This window comes from Melospiza melodia, chromosome 6 (genome assembly GCF_035770615.1).
Source record: "Melospiza melodia melodia isolate bMelMel2 chromosome 6, bMelMel2.pri, whole genome shotgun sequence".
Classification (NCBI taxonomy): domain Eukaryota; kingdom Metazoa; phylum Chordata; class Aves; order Passeriformes; family Passerellidae; genus Melospiza; species Melospiza melodia.
In genome coordinates this window covers 47,788,998-47,807,204 of record NC_086199.1, presented here as the reverse complement: position 1 = coordinate 47,807,204, position 18,207 = coordinate 47,788,998, and the positions used below count along the sequence as shown (strand labels likewise).

The 18,207-nt window shown below is 36.1% G+C and overlaps 1 long non-coding RNA gene across 1 annotated transcript; it reads left to right on the top strand.

Moving 5' to 3' along the window:
- Positions 1–1,397: 1,397 nt before the first annotated feature.
- LOC134419875 (uncharacterized) lies at positions 1,398–14,285 on the top strand. The gene is made up of 3 exons (XR_010028186.1): positions 1,398–1,493; positions 12,767–12,816; positions 14,199–14,285. It is a non-coding gene; the product is annotated as an uncharacterized LOC134419875 (long non-coding RNA).
- The last annotated feature ends 3,922 nt before the right edge of the window (positions 14,286–18,207 follow it).

Below are 18,207 nucleotides of genomic sequence, written 5' to 3'. Positions count from 1 at the left end.
TTCATCTGAAGGAAGGCAACAGTGTTCAAGTGTTTCTTCCTTTGCCAGATCTTAATGCAAATAAACCCAAATACTTTGCCCTTACCCTACACTGTTTTTCATAACTAATATTTTGTGAATCCCCTCTTTAAATAGTCCATAGACCCCTGGAAAGAAAGGCTGCAAACTGAAATCCACTAACTACAGTTTTTTCATATCAAATAGTTTTAAATAATTCTTTAAGATTATTTCATTCCAGCTTTTAATGCACTGAGACAAGTTCTTCTCGTAGTATTATCTAAAATAATCTGATTTGTGTTTCTATTCTGGAAAGCAAAACACATTACATAGTAATAACATATCTCCTTTGTCTCAGAAATCCAAAAATTGTTCTCATTTTGGGACTATGTGTGTTATCAGCAGATTTATATTGGAAAAAAATATTTGTAAGAGTTTTAAATTGTCACATGTGTTATTTATATACACAGAATAAAATTTGAGGAACTCTCAATTTGTAACCTAGAAGGATAGTTAAACATGACTCATTCTGCAATTAAACTGAGAGAATATCTCCAAAAAATTAGTTTAGTTTAGGATTGACTGAGGTTTCACCCTCTTTTGGTAGGTTCTTTTCGCTAGGATACTTTAAGAATGACTCCCAGACATATTCAGAGGAACAATGGTCATGTCCCATGTTAAGAGACTAAATTTTAAAAAATGGGAAAAATTTTTATGACTGTAAATATAATAATTCCTACATTCCATCATATGGCAGTTGTTTTCAATCTTTTTGTTCCAACCTTTTTGGGTTTTTTTGAAGACTGGTGTTAATCCAGTGGAGGGATGGAGGGGATTATATTTTTATTCTGTATTGAAAGTTTCAGCTTTTCATTGATGAATGGATGCAGTGCTCTTGAGGGAACTGTGGGAGAAGCATTCATTCACAGAAATTCCTCCTTTGGGATTCCTTGTGGTTCTGGAGGTCCAGTGCACTTCCAGCTGCAAGAATAGAAAATAAAATGAGCAGAAAAATGTGACTGAGAAAGGCACTGGTGCACCCAGCATCAAAATCCATGTCCCATGGGCAACTTTTCAAGAGAATTTTATAAAAGTGTTATGCTTCCTGCCTTTTAAAAGTAATACCTGTGTTCTTAAGTTAGTAATACCTGCTGTTAAAACATAAGAAAAATTCTTATTTTTCTTATTTTCTCATTAAGAAAAGCCATTTTTATAACTAGTTCTTTATGGTTACAGCTGATTCTAGTTAGCAACTTCTAGCATGTGGATTTACTGTTTTATTTTTCTCTTGGAACAGCACACTGTAATCCCCTGGCAACCTCATTTTCAGGCTGTAGACTGCATATGCTAATGCTGAGCTTTATTTGAATGGAAATGCTCTAAATTTTCCTCTATGAACAGGAGTTCTTGAAACCTTGAGACTGGAAAGAATTGCAGAGAAATCTGGAAAAATTCTATCTGGGAAGGACAGCCACATTGTCTTAAATGTGTTTAAGGTATTTAAATGTGTGTGCATTCTCCTAAAATAAGAATTTTCTCTTGCATCTTGCACAAAGTACCTATATTTATAGGTACTGCAAGGAGTTTTTATTTTACTTCAGTCAGGCAGTTATTAACAGAGAGTTAAGGGTGGAGAAAAGGGCATTGAACACCTGTCAGCCTTGCTGAGCTGCAGGTAGAGCAGAAACATTTTGTGCTGGGATCTTTGGGTTCTTTCAGCCTGCCTGGAAATGTTCCTGCGATCAGCAGCAGCTGCTGCAGCACCTGCCCTTCTCTGGAGGGTTTGAATTGAGACTTTTGGGCTGCTCTGCTAAAGGGTGCATCTCTCACCATCTGCTCCCTTTCCTCTGCTCCCTTGGTGTTGCACAAGCTGTTTTGGAAGGGAGAGAAGGATGTAGTAGAGAAAAAAATGTATTGCTTCCCGTTAAGGTGTTGTGGCCCTTTATGTAACGAATAACAAAATGCAGAAATTCATTCATGGTTTTTGTCCTGGGTCATGAAGCCAAACCTATCTGCATCAGGTGCTTCCCAAAAAAGTGATCTGTTTTGTTTCCTATTCCTGATTGGAATGGTACAATGAATGCTGTGTAGGACAACTTCCAGGTGATGCTTCATCCCTGTGCATCCATGGAGCCAGCTGTGCCTGATGGATGCTGAGAGAAGGGCTTATTGCAGTTTGTCTGCAGAGGCACTGAAGGATAGATTTGTCTTTGTGAGCCTTCAAAGTGCTAGCAGCTACCAGGGTTATGTGGTGAACAGCTGTTTTCAAAGGAAAAGGCAAAGAGGAAAGCTGTGCTCTGTGAAATCTGCCTTATTTTTAGCGCTCCAGGAAATCATACAATGATTTCCACTGAAAACAATCCCCATGCACATACCATACAGGGGATTGTTTCTGCAGATAATTTCAGTTAGTTGCAATTATTTTGACTGAAAACAATCCCCATGCACATACCATATTGGAGATTGTTTCTACCAATCATTTCCATTATTTACCATGATTTTGACTGAAAACAATCCCCATGCACATACCATATAGAGGATGGTTTCTGCAGATAATTTCGGTTATTTGCAATGATTTTGACTGAAAACAATCCCCATGCACTTACCATTCTACAGATCATTTGAATTATTTACAATGATTTTCACTGAAACAATTCCCATGCACATACCATATAGGAGATTGTTTCTACAAATAATTTCAGTTATTTACAATGATTTTGACTGAAAACAATCCCCATGCACACACCATAGAGGGGGTTGTTTGTATAGATCATTTCAATTATTTACAATGATTTTCACTGAAAACAACCCCCATGCACATACCATATAGGGGATTGTTTCTACAGATAATTTCAACTATTTACAATGATTTCCACTGAAAACAATCCCCATGCACACACCATAGAGGGGGTTGTTTGTATAGATCATTTCAATTATTTACAATGATTTTCACTGAAAACAACCCCCATGCACATACCATATAGGGGATTGTTTCTACAGATAATTTCAACTATTTACAATGATTTCCACTGAAAACAATCCCCATGCACACACCATAGAGGGGTTTTTTTCTACAGATAATTTCCATTATTTACCGTGATTTTGACTGAAAACAATCCCCATGCACTTACCACTCTACACATCATTTGAGTTGCTTTCAATGATTTTGACTGAAAACAATCCCCATGCACATACCATATAGAGAATTGTTTCGACAGATAATTTCAATTATTTACAATGATTTCCACTGAAAACAATCCCCATGCACTTACCATAGAGGGGATTGTTTCTACAGATAATTCCAATTATTTACAAATGGCAGTACATTTCACAAAGACAAATCTTGAAACCTACTGCTTCATGCCAACAGCTGTACCCTAGTAAAGAGGTTTTACCCTGAGGTTGTTCTCCCTGCCACCTGAAGAAATATCTTTGGTTATTTCTGTTTTGTGCACAGTTAGGCGAACATGCTGAAGTAAAAATTACAAAAATATGAATGCCTTATATGTAACATACTCCCTTAATTTTTTTTCTATGCAAGTGGATCTGAACTATTGCTAGAAATTGGATAGAAAAGTGGCAGGTGTGCTCTGAGGAGCAGGGGCTGAGCAACACGTGCTTTTACACTTTCTAAAGTACAAAATCAATATTTTTTTCTTGATTTTTTTTTTCTTTTTTGCTATAATTTCTTCACTGCCCTTTGTGGATAATAGCATTCAGTGGTCGCTTTAGGGAACTGCTTTGTATTTTTGTCCCTTCTGGTTTACAGCAGCAGCAGGTTTAAATTTAGCAGAATTTATCAGATTTAGCAGAATTTAGCAGTTTTTCCATAAAAACCATGTGTGTCTGTGGACACACACACACACATATATACATATATATACACTTTTAAAAAAAATTCTATATATATACATATATAAATACATTTATAGATATATAATTTATTTTAAAATGTCTATTATATATATAGTTGATGCCTATCTCAGCTACTGCAACTGCATACCATAGTACTTGTGAACAATGAAATTTCTATTATAAATATTAAATAGGACATAAATGGATACTGAACCAGCAGGAAAATTAAATGCTAGGGAGGACCCCAGTAAAGTTAATGGAAATATTCACTTGAACAAAGGGAATATTTTCTGTTCAGAATTGCCAAGAGCTGGAGTTGAGGTGTTTTCAGCAGTGAATTGTGTTGTTAATTTCTCTGTTTTATCCTCTATTCGGTCTCTGCAGCCTTTAGAAACAATTTCTCACTGGTGAAATTGCAATTCTTATGCAATTTAGTACCATTCCTGACTGACAAGGTAAATGCTCACTTTATGAAGGGGCAGCCATTAAAACCAGAATCTGAATCTCATTTCTCCTTGAGAGTATAAATGGTTTTTTTTTAATGTATCTCTTTTTCTGTTTGACTTAGAAGCTTTCATTTTTTTGTCGCTTGTTACTTGCGTTTCATAGCTCTATTGCAAAATTTCTGTTTGTTATCTGTTGGAGACTTATTTGTACTAAACTGAAGCATTGGTATATTACGGTACAGCAACTTAATGCTGTGAAGGCTCAATCTTTGAAAGAGATATGAATCACGTTTGGCAACAGTCACAAGTCATTGTTCAAAAAACTCTGGTCGATTTTAAGGCTTTAATTCAAAACTTTCGTTTATGTCAATACTTGCATCGACTGCTTTTGTGAGATTTTGAACACTCCCTGTGCTTCTACTTCTTAACTTTTTTGTTTGTATGACAAAAACTTTTCGGACTGTTTTGTTCATCATTCACTGAACACAACAGAGTATACAAGGTACTACTATTAATATCAGTATTAGAACACTTAATACGTAAAGACTTATCTTGCAAAGTTGCTTTAGCTAAGGTGCAAAACTCTTATTTTGAAACAAATCATCTAGCTAGGAACTTCTATCTGGCGGCATTCTAAGGCATAAAATCACTCTGACAGTTCTCATCATAATGAGGAACAGCTCTCGCTCTCCTTTGTTTCTTTTTCATCACCGCTTTGGCAGTGGGGGCAATTATGGTAAGCATACCAATGCTACAAGGGCCACCTTCAAGGTGGGCTGGAATGCCTTGCCGACCTCTGTCTCCGCAAATGATCCAATACCCTTTTGGCAATTGCTGTGGATATTGATCCGTTTCCGGAACCAGATCCCAACTGTCTGAAACATTACACCAAAACCTCAAATTTTTATATGCAAAATAATGATGAGTAACACTGAACTTTGGGGGATTACATTTTCGCTAGGCATGAATCATGAAAGTAAAACAAAAATCTATGGTCAAAGAACTAAGAATTTCTAATTCTTGAGGTTCAGATGCTGCCCTGAGAAGTTTCTTGGACTAAATGTTCTAATTGAAGGAAGGACTGTTTCCATTGTCAATTCTACTTGGTTTACTATTGGATTGTTTTTTGACTAAAGGCAACTCTTTCACTGGCACACTAACTAAACAGGTTGAAAAAGGCTTTTCTGGTTCCGAATTAGACAGACATATAGTATCTGATTTGGCAGCTTTGGCTAAGCTTACTTAAACATTCGTTTTTGGTTGATCTACAGGCAAATCTGCATGACAAAAAACAATTAAAATCAAGCAAAACAAGTATACTATTTGATTTTGCTTCATTTCTTTCAGGAACTAAGTTTTGGTAGAATTCTTTTTACACAAAAACAATAACTAACTTAAGTTTTTACTAAAAATTAGCTTTGTTAAACAAACATTTAGCATTCAATTAGCATACTCATAAATAACATTGGCACAAAATCAGAGTTCATGGGTTCCACCGATGCACAAAGAACGTCAGGCACAAGAGGCGTCAGGCGAGACCCGGGATCCTTCCATTCGGTCCACGTCTGCGTACTCGCTTCCTCAGTTCTAGGCTCGACAACAGGTTCTGAAGTGCGATACGGTATGACGTTTTTGGCAGGAACCCACTTGATTCTAGTACTTGTGGAGACAGAAGCATACTTTTTGCCCTACGTTATTAATTGGAACGGACTTTCTATCTGTCTAGAGTCAGAGTTTCTAATTAAAACAGGAGGACGTTCTTTCAGTTTTGCTTGTGTGTTATTTGAAAAGTGCCTAAAGATTGCACTTGATGCATTTGACCCCTTCATGAGTGGATGCTAGCAGCTTTCTTGGACATAGACTTTTGGAAGATTTCCATTTCAATTACCATGAATTTAATATTTTTTTATTCTCCCTTTACATGTGCAAACTGTTCTCATGCAGCAGCACTTTCACAAATGAGAACAGAGTCCACAGGTGGCAGGAACTTAAAGTGCTCCACTCGTGGGAGGCACACTCATGCTGTAGCTGAACATATTCTATAAAAGCAGACATTCAGAACACAAATTCAAGGTAAACATCCCCAACAACCACCTGTAAAACCATTTTTATTATCATCAGTTTCAGTGAGTCTTTCTTGACTAGAAAATGGAAAAAAGAGATGGTTTTATGGCTTCTTTGCTTACTTTCGTCTACAAAAATCAGCATAGAATCACAGAAATGATGTATTTTGCCTTCTGTCTTTCCCCAACTGGGAAAGATTTGGAAGTCAGTGGGTAAAAAGAGACAAGACCCTTCTGCAGGAGGCTGCTGGGTGGAACCCATTGTGGTTATAAAATACTTGGGAAATTGGATCAGACTTTGAAAAGAATAAATCAGTGTCCTTGCCATGACTGTATATGGAACTTTTCCAACAACAGACCCCAAGCCTTAGATGTTATGATTTTATATACAGGATATAAAAGATATATAAAGATTTATACAGGATAAATATAGATTTATACAGATTTTATAAGGTGTACTTTTATATATATATATATATATATATATATATACAGGTGTATATAAGGTATATACAGGATATAGAAGAAAGAAACACTTTGTCTCTCTTTAAAGCAAGCCTAGAATAGGAAAAATCATTACTTTTTCTTCTTTTGTTTTTTCCTTTTTTTCTGAACACGTCATTCTTTTGACACCAACTGCACACCACCTTCTGTTAACCCAGTTCTATTTTAGTAAGAAATATCTGAACCAGGAATTCTGTCTGGTGCTTGCAGAAAATGCAGTACATTTCATACTCTAAAAATGAGCTTAGCGTCTCATCAGAACCATTTGACAGCCTGGATGCTGTGCCAGATCTTCCTAAATGTAACACTGGAAAAAATATATTGTAGAGTAAGTAATTGTTGATAATTTGAAGGCTTGTTTAAACAGAATATGACCCTTAAGGTAGTACACAAGTAATAAAAGAAATGCAACAAGTTGCTTGTTATGTGTGGGAAGATATTTTGAAATACCCAGCAGGATGTAGATAAGGGAGATGTATTGAACTTGTAAGTTAGAGCTCTATGGGAGGGAAAAAATAAAGGAATAAATCCAGAAAAGCCATACTCTGAGGATTCAAAAAGCCCCCTAAACCCCAATGTGTGACGCATGAAAAATCAGATTATTCTTTAAATGCTAATTAAAAATGCGGTCTGAGGACAGAACAGGCTGCTAAAGAACACCAGGAATTGCAGGGTTAATTTGTTTTTATACTTATTGCCATTCAGAAAATGTTGTTATGGAAACCAAATATATGTTATTTTTTAAATAAATATTCTCTCAATGCCTCTGGAACAGAGCGAAAAATTGAAGCTATTAGCCTTATTGTTGCTGTTGGCTGTCTGAAATCCCAAAGCTGGGATTCTAATTGAAAATCCAAGGATTTGGGCTTCCTGATTTTACAGTATAAATGTAGGAAGCCAGTCCCATTGTTATCTCCTTTTAAACACTATGAAAAACTGGGGATGAGTCTCCAAGATGCCTCTGCTTACAGCATCTCAAGGTTTTTTGCTGGTTTGGGAAGGCTGCAAGTCAAGAATAATTCATGTAGGAATTCACCAAGTGAATTTTCCATATAATCTTGGTGTCTCTAGGATGTTTCCTTGTCGCAGACAAATTTCCTGAAAAATCCTTTTGCCAGGATTTTTTCTCCTGAGAAGCTGAGAGGCCTCAGAAAGGAAATGTAAACAATAATTATCTGCTGCTAAGGAATGTGGTCTGGAGATGGTTTTCCAACAGGTGTATCTTTGATTGGTCTCATGTGGTTGTTTTTACTTGATGACGAATCACAGGTCCAGCTGTGTTGGGACTCTGGTCAATTACAAGGTTTTATTATTCATTCCATTCTTTTCCTTGCTAGCCTTCTGATCAAATCCTTTCTTCTATTCTTTAGTATAGTTTATAATTTTCTTTTAATATAATAAATATAATAATATAATAAATCAGCTTTCTGTAACATGGAGTCAAGATTCTCATCTCTTCCCTCATCCTGTAGGCCTGCAAACACCACCACATTTCCTAAATCCAGCTCGATACAGATTGATGCTGAATAGGTTTTCTGAAGGCATCTGGAGCCTCATGCTCATGGAAAGAATCCATGCTTGGTTTGCAGGCTTTTTGCCCTTCACCCTGGGCAAACTCACCAATCTCCAGAGCTCAGACCAAACCTGTAGGGTGTTTTCCAGAGGAAATTTGCTGCTACAGAGATTTGCCACGAGTGTCTGTTATGGTACATGAATAATCGCGATGGAAAGGGGGAACTTGAAGGACATTTCTGATGCTGATATTTTCAGGCAGTGACACTGGTGAAGCATGACTGGTGGCTGAACTTGTCACAAACACTGGATTTGTTCACTTGAAATTGTCAAGGCCAAACTGGTTCTCTCAGAATTCGTTGGTTTATTCATTATGGAGATGGAGAGGCCACTCAGGATGTATGACTTGCATTAGTCCTTTCTGGGAGCAGGCTTTATGGCCTTGAATCTGTTCCATTTTCCTTTTTTTCATGAGCCATACGCAGTAAAGAATTATTTATTTTGCTGTTATGCACGAGGACAAGTCATTAAGGGAGTGAATGCATTGGAATCCAAAGCCTTGTATCTGTAATATAAGGGAAAAACCCACATTCCTAATGTATTTTTTATGATGCATAATTTGGTTTTGGATATCCTGCATTCATGGAAACAAAACTCAGAATGAAACTGTCAGGAGCTGTCAATATGTTCTGCAGAGTTCTATTAAAACCAACAGCTGTAATCCTTAAATTATTAGAGAAATGTCCTTTGGAAGTGGGGAGAAAATGTAAAAACATCTGTATTATCCATGCAGTGACAAGAATGTTATTGGAATTCCACCTCTAGCTCCAGATACCAAAAATTAAAGCAAAGGGTGCAGGAAAGAGAAGTGGAAGACCTGAAAGCTGTGGAAAATATGGCTGCTAATGGTAAATTTAACTGTGTTCAGGGACTTTTGGGGGGAAAGATTCAGAGGCAAGTTGAGCTTCCTTAAAGTCTCCCTGCTGAGAAGAGCTGAGACCTGACAATGTATGTATGTTTCATTTTATATATATCTGGTTTTTTATTTTATTTTGGAGCTGCAGTGTGGCGAGGCGTACATGGCTCAAAGGGTCAGTGTCCGGCTAGCTGAGGGCAGGGGCCGACGCCCAGCTGCAATTCCCTGCCAGCACCCCTTGGCGTCGGATGGCCTTGGGCGGTGCTGGCTGCGGACAGGCTCTCGCTGATGGCGACACGAGGAAAGGAGCAGGACACTCACCGGGGGTTCAGTCCGTTTATTGATGTTCCTGAGGAACCAACAGAGGAGCAACCAACCGGGGAGGGGCCCAGAGGGGAAGGAGAAGTGGGATTTTAAAGGAAGGGGGGGGGGGAAATGTATATGGGTGGGATTTACAGGGAACCAATCGGGAAGGGTGAAGGGACGAACTTAACATAACTGACATAAAAGGGGAAACCAATAAATACAAAGTAAAGGAGGGGCCCTGGGACCACAGCCAACCACAACTCCCAGAGAGAAGAAGATTCTGGAAAGTTGGGAGGAGTGGGGGGGTGATTGACTGGGCCCAGGGAGGAGAGAAAGTCCACATATAAGGGAAGGAGAGGGAGGAGAAATTATATAACCGAAAAAACTGACAACCCCAATGGCGGGAGTTGCCATGGGGACAACATAATTGGCAGGGCCGAACTGGGGGAGGGCAGAACCATTTACATTAAACAGGGGGGAAACAATACCTAAAATAGGGGAGTAATACAATAAACTTTTCAACACACTACAACACTGCAGCTTAGCTAGGTATTTATAACTTAGTACGTTACTGCACATCACAGGAAGTAGTTTAGTCCTTTTAATAAACAATTCTCTGCCCTCCATGCTGATAAAAATGATATAATTTGCTATAGTAATATATAATATTAATTATCAATATTTAATTATATTTATATTAATTTTATTTAACGTACAGAATACATAGAATATATAATTAATATGATATATAGTTATTTTGAGCAGTCTTTAGGTTCTTTGCAAAAAGCTGGAATAGTAAGAATATTTTCAGCATAAGAAGCCTTCTTTTAATAAAAGCAAGTATTTTTTACCTTATTTCAGTAGATTCAGAAGTGCACATAGGCTGCTTCAGAATTCATTGCCAGATGTTTTGCAGTATCCATGTAAATGGATACCCATTCCTTGAAGTGCAATTGGGATGTTAATTTGTTTTTATTGAGCTTGTAGAGTAGTAGGCCAAGACTGTACATTGAAGGGAAGTAACTTCCCTGGTGTTTTTTACACTGATCGAGTCAGTCAGAACATGTTTTGCTTTATAAGTCTCTTGGTATTTGTTCCAATTCCCTTTCTATAAGTCTCTCCTATAATTTTTAGGGATAATGAAAGTGTTGATTAGAGGGGCATTTTCAGGTTCAATAAACATTAACATTATTCTACATTTGAGAATAAATAATAAATGAATAATTGAAATAAATAAATGTAATAAAAATTTTAATAAGCTTTAAAAATGAAATCCAGCAAACAGGAATTTAAATATGAGAGTGAGTTCATGCTTCAAGAGTATATAAGCAGAGCCATACCATCTCTGATTTGTCAAGCATAACTGAGTCCCTCAGGGTGATTCTGCTTGGCCAGTCAATCTGGTGAATATGCAGAAATACTGAGAAAAATATCTGGAACAGCTGGTCTTGTTTGGGTAAGGTTTTGGGTATTCTTTTTTTTTATCCCTTCAGTTTGTGCTGGTAACAATCTATCAAATCTGACTAATTTAAAATTGCAGCTTGTATGAAAACAGCTTTCCCTTGGCTTTAGATACAGATTGCTGCTGCTCCTACCTTAAATTTCTGCAATCATTTTTTGCTAGGAAATTGTTTTGAGTATTACCCATCAGCTTGCAATTTTGCAAAATGGGATGTCACGTCCTCTAACAAGCTTCACTCCATAAAACTGTTCCCAGATTGATGTTTTAGACCCTTTTATTGATCTTTAACTGATCTTTTTATTGATCTTTTATTGGTCTTTAACTCTTGAATGACCACTGCCAACTGGGGATCAGAGTGCTGCCACTTGTGAGGATGTGGAAATTCCCGTGCCACATTCCCCAGGCTGGAAGACCCGATCTGTCTGAATCAATCAAGGAACAAAAACAACCACCCACATGCACAGTAAATACTACTTCTGCAGAAAACAACCTGCCCTACTTATTATCTAAAATAGTCACAAATATTTCACGTGGCCCAGGATTAAAATAGCTGGGAGTGACATTTGGGTGGCACAATAACAGAGGTGCTGAGAGGTCTGGGTGGTCTGGCCTGGTAGGAGATTCTGTGCCCAGGAGAGGCACAGGGTATGAGGAGATTTTTGTTTGCTGATGGAAGTAACTACCCAACTTTGTGAGAGGGGAGAACATTTTCAATGAGCCCATCTGGTTTTTAAAAGCAATGGAAAGGTTCCCAATATTTAAAACCAGATTATTGAAAGAATAGTAAGATCAGAATTCATTTTAAGTTATTCATTTTAAGTTAGAAAGTAATATCAGGAAAAGCCATCTGGCTAAATAATGTATTCATATCCTAAATCATGTTTTCTGATTTCTGCAGTGAAAAGTAGTGAATTGCACTGCCTTTGCACTCCTTGCCAAGGAATTTTTCACAAAGCTGTTGTAATGAGACAATTAGGACCTGTGGCATTGTTATACTAATTGGTGTTAATTGGTGGTTTTAAACAGGTATCTATTGTAGTGGTATTTGACCAAAAAGCTCAGAATTCAGTAAAAGACCAGAGAAAAAAATTGTTTGAGAATGACCCTAAAATCTTCACAAATTAAAGGGCAGGACTTATTCAGAATTACATAATTCTCAACTGGTTTTTGGGGATTTTTTCCCCTCAGCTGAAAATGGAGGACAATATTAGAAGCCAAGACAATTTCTTGGCTGTTTAACATGGCCATAATTTTTTGAAAACTCCTGAAACAGAAGAAGAGGTTAAATAAGATAGACTGGTAAAGAAGAATTTGGGAGCCAACTGTTCAGCTTTATTGCAACTCAGAAAACATCAACAGCCAAATCAAAGTGTTAACTCCCCTGAAGTGTGCCCATGTTTGTGCCTGCATGTCCAAGCATCTATATATATATAAATAAATATATATTTATATATAAAAAATAATATATATATATATATGGGGAAAGAGAATTATATGCACATATGTCCACGTGATTAATTTTATATATATATATATATATACATATATAAATGTATTTATTCTGATTATTCTGATTTTTTTTCCTAATTTAAGATAAAGTCTTCATCCTTTCTCTGGAGGAGCAGAATATGAGGGGGAATGGTGAGCTGAGCTCTCAACACTCCTCTCTACCATCCTAATTTTCTTCTGGTTCTTTCATCTGTAGGTTTGCTGTGGAATTTCGGAGAATCAGGGATGTACACTGCCACTGATAAAGTGAGGAGTTTTCTTCTTCATTTACTCTGTGCCTCTTGCACAAAACCTGGTAAAACCTCTTTTCCCATTTAGAGTCAGACAAAAGAGGGAAAGCAGCTATTTGTGTAGCTTTTGAGGATTACATAAGAAGTAATAAGGGAAATTTTGTTAAAATTTTATTCACTGTTTTATGAATCTTACATCCCAGAAGCTAAAAGGAGCCTAAAATTCATTACACCAGAACTGAGGTTAGACAGCAGGTGGAACTACTGAGAGTGGTGATGAGAAATGTCTGATATCAGGTAAAAATGCCTGATAAAAGGGGATAGCTGAGTGCTAACCTTTGCTTGCCTTTTCATCTTCAACCCTATAGTTTCTACCCAAGATGTCATCCTAACATCCTGAATTTCATCCACTTCAATTCCACAATATTTTATATAATTTTAAGTTTACTTTTTTCATTAAATATTAGCAAATTAAGGTCTAATTTAACTAATTAGAAAATTAGGCTCTATGTTTTATGTGGAGCCAAGAGGGGCAGCCTGCTATCTGGGGAAAATAATTTTCATTTTCCATGGAAATTTTTTCTATATGTCTACATTTATTTATTTTCATTTATATTTATATAATTATTAATAACTATGTAATTATAACTATATTATAAATATTATATTTTCTATATCTATTTATTTTCTACATATATTTATTTTAATTTATATGATTAACAATATAGATATAATTATTATAACTACAATTCTATATTATATATAATTATATATCAAATAAATATATATATTTTGAATATATTTCCACAGAAATATAATAGGATCTGAGTTCCAGACCCCAAGACATGCTTTTTTTCCATGCACACACAGTAATTTAGTGACTGGAAGGTTTATTCTGTTTAGAGAATCAGAAGTATTGCAAGCTATGTACAAAACTGAAAATAAGGAGAATACACTTTTCCTTCTATGGGAGTGTTACCTGGACGAAATCCGCCCTAAGGTCTGGGGAGTGAGGAAAAGATTGACATTGCTTTTTCTGTTTCTTCATCATCACACTGAAATGGCAGCTGTGGTACTTTTGGGGTCCCCCATCATAGGAAGGAAATGATGAATCTGACTCCATGTTCTTAGAAGGCTGATTTATTATTTTATGGCATTATATTAAAGAATGTTATACTAAAATTATACTAAAGAATAGAGAAAGAATACTTACAGAAGGTTTAACAAGATACTAAAGAAAAACTTGTGACTCTCTCCAGAGTCCAACACAGCTGGACAGTGATTGGTCATTAAGTTAAAACAATTCACATGTTGGGTAAACAATCTCCAAACACATTCCAAAGCAGCAAAACACAGGAGAAGCAAATCAGATAATTATTGTTTTCCTTTTTCTCTTAGGCTTCTCAGCTTCCCTGGAGAAGAAATCCTGGCGAGGGGATTTTTCCAGAAAATATGACTGTGACAGACAATTTATCCAGCATTTAGGGGTGAAACTCTTACAGTCCTATATCCATAGAATCATTTCAGTTTGAAATCTTCCTGCCATGGTAAATAGTAACACTTTAATAGGCTGGCATTACTGAGAAATAAAAAAGCTGTTTCTGCAGGCCAAGTTTACTGAAATATAAGGCCAGCTTAATCCCAAATGAGCAATCTTCATGCTATGTCTGTTCTGTCAAAAATTCACAGATCTGTCTCTCATTAATGTCAGTGGAAATTCTCTGCCAGGCTAGAACAGCATCAGCCCCTAAAGAATTACATGGTTTGGATACCAAAGGACAACTAATAAAAGAAACATGTAACAGTTGAAATAAATGAATCACTGCACAAACCTTAAGTACCTTTTGCACTGGTGAAATAGATGCAAATTGAATATGATATTGATTTTGAAGTGAAAATCTTGATGAGACTTTTCAGAGAAACAATCTGAAGAGATCTGTGCAATTCTATTAACTGAACTGGCAATTAGAGCATGACAATTTAGTTCTGAAACAGAGAAGATTGCTAACAGTTTAAGATATACCCCAAAGGAAGGACCCAGGCCTTTCTCTTCCCCACTGATGTGTCTTTTCCCATTATCACTATTTAAACCACCAAGGATTGTGTAACCACTGCTCTGTCTCCTCCTACCTTTTCCTGACCCATTTAACGGGGTGCTGGCAAATTTCCAGCCCTCTCCAGCGGGGAGAATTCATTATCTGTGTATAGGACAGGGCAGTCTCTCAAGCTGTGAGATTAAATTGGTGATGAGAAAGTATTTTAGTGTTTCATTGTATCCAAATTGCAAATACATTTTTATTTCAAACTCATTTTGAGATGAGATTTGGACCTAATTTTATCCATCTGTAGTTCAAAGTTGAAAGGGAAATTACCTTAAGTGCATTTAAATGCCTTCTCTTTCCAATTTCTCTTTCATCAGCTCTCTCAGAGGATGCTTGTTTGAACAGAGCTACTTATCAACATTGGTAAGAACAGACTTATTTTTTTTTAATTTCTTTTCAATTTGTTTCCTATGTTTCTCGATTTTTGAAACAGAATATCTAAACACATTTTCTGTTAGAAAAGCACTTTGGAATCAATAATATATATTTCTTTTCAATCAATTTTGACATCTTTCAAGTTTCTTGAATGTTTTTAAAAAAATCCAGACTAGATATTCTTATGGAAGAAGAAAAGAGAAAAATATCTGAATAAAATATCTGAAAATTATCTGCTTTCTGGCCTTGTAACAATCTGAAAAGAAAAGAAAACCAGCAGAAAATATATCAGACCAAGAGCAATGATGCTACTTATAGCCTATTTACTTTGGAAAATATTGAGCTGGAAAAAAAATTTTATTGCTGGAAAATATCTGCAGTGCAGTGAAAGACAAATAAGAAACAAAACTTGAAGAGGAACCCCTTCTAATCTTGATTAAAGTAGTAGTGTCACTAAAGTAGGATCAGACTTCTACTACTACTGGCTTGTTTGGATGAAAAAAAATCAGTCAGCATTAAAATCAAACCAAAAACCCAAACAAACCAAAACAAAAAAAAAAAAAAATCCACAGCAGAAAATTGTATTTAGCAGAGTTTTCTAAGAATTTCCAGATACCAAACAATGGAAAAAATTCAAGAAATCGCAGGACCCATTCTTGTATAAAATTCTGAGTTACATTTTTCCATATCTTATATTAAAGTGGTTGCACACCGCTTTGGAATTAACATCCTTCATTACTGTGAAAAATCCTTGTTCTACAAAAATAATGATTTGGAATGAATGTCCTCTATTATTGTTAAAAGTCCTTATTCTGCAAACATACCTGTGAAAAATGCCAGTCACTTGTTTTTAAAATTTTAAAAGTTTAATATTAATAAAATGGTTATAAAAATAGCAATATAATTAGACTAATAAAAAATTTTAACAATTGAGGTTTAGGACAAAATTTGAAAAATTAGGATTTAAGAGTCCTGTGGCTGCTATCTCTTTGCGAGTCCTCTCTTAAAAAAAGTATCTTACATAGCATTGTTTCTATTTTAACATTGTGTTATAACCTAAAACTATATTTACACACTGCTTAAGAAAATCAATACAGCATAACTTTCTAACATAACACATAAAATATTCATTTTAATATTTGCAAAAAGCTAATAATAAAATATGCATTTTTCACAATACTGCAGGGGAAAATTCAAGCTGCTTTTTAATCAATGCCAATGGGGATAAGATTGATTATTTCAACACCCATTAAGTTAAGAAATACCTTTTGGAAGAGTAAAGAGCATTTGGTTTGTACAACGAGAGGAGTGGTCAGATGATGTGAAAGGTTAGGTTGTTGTTGAATAATCATTGACCTCTAATTTTTTCAAGTATCCATATATTAGACTGAAATTTTCTAGTTGGGCAGGACCTTTGTTTAGTATCTAATCTGTTATATTTGTTCAGCTGTAATTGCTATCCACAAGTCTGCCACCTTCTCATGTGTAAGAGGTTAAACAAGCATAAAACCAAATGCTGGCTACAGAGACTCTTTTGAAACCCTGACTAATGCAATATAAATCTCTTCAAGAAACAGGTTCTGTTGAACAAAGGTATTATTTTATAACCTATAAAGTATACTCGAAAAATTCCTAGAATTCCTACATTAGAAAATTTTCCTGCCATCTGAAATATTTGGGGATTTGTGGCTTAGAGTGAAAAGACAAAATGAAGGTGGATACAATTCAAGTTCTGTGATGAATGCCATGACATAAACCACAGGTAAATCCTGTGGCCCCACCTCAGTACCCATATATATACAATTGGTGCCATTTTGAAATTACTGCAATTTCATATAGGCTCCTGTGGCTGTGGAGAAAATTCCAGTTTCAGAGAGTGCTTTCTCAGCAATGCTCTACAGAGGTTAACATTGCCACAACTCTGTTTCAGCTCACTAAAGTGAATTTTAGTGAATTATTCCAGGTGAAGATACCTTGCTGTTAGAAGTGGCTCTGGAGTTTGGGTGAAACAGTTGAGTTACTTGAATCAAAATGTTGGATGTGGTGATAACTGTGTTTAGTTGCTCAGATTTATGAACCTTCTTTTTCAGGTTCTTCTATGAGCCTTTAAAGCTTCTTCCTTATGAATGTTTGAAGGTTCTTCTATGAACCTTTATTTTCTTTCTTTGAGCTTTTTTTGGAAAGACATGGAGGTGCACAGCTCCTCTCTGAACTAAGCAGCTCTGTGTGCCACAGCAGGTTTTCTGCAAGGTCAACAGCACTTTACAGCCTGCTACTAAATTCAGTGTATTTAAGTGGTGAAGGTGAAATTTCTAAAATTATTTGATGGTTTTGTGCAATAAATCTGAGTTGTGATTCAGTCATTGAACTGCCCTTGTGTTTTCCATTAGATTTCTGTTGCAGAGCCTGAAGAAACTGTCACACTGACAAAGCCACAGGCCTGTGGCAGATAGTGGTTAAAATAAATAGACCCTCATAACTAAAGCCTGCACCATTTTTCATAGTGAGGGGCTCTCTGCAGATGCTGATTTATTGGAGATTTAATCATTGTGTTCACAATGGCAAACCTAAGATGTTTGAATAAGGTGGTTAATGAAAATCATCAGCTGCATTAAATAGCATTATTTTAAAAATAGTCTTTAGGGATGTTATGTACTCAAAGATTTCTTGTTCTGGTGCTCACTGGAATAAATCAAGAGTTATAACAAACTCTTATTGCTATTTCTAAGGAAGCTGGAAAGGTTCATCAAGCTTTTGATGAACCTTTCAGATGACTCTTTTTAGACTCTTTTCAGATGACTCTTTTTAGAGCTGTTGTTGAATGTACATCACTTCGGCTGGTTAACCCAAGGCAGCTGTCACTGCTTTTTCTTCCAGCTCAGTTAATCACAGCCTGACTCATTTTTTTGTCCATCTTTAAAATACGTTTA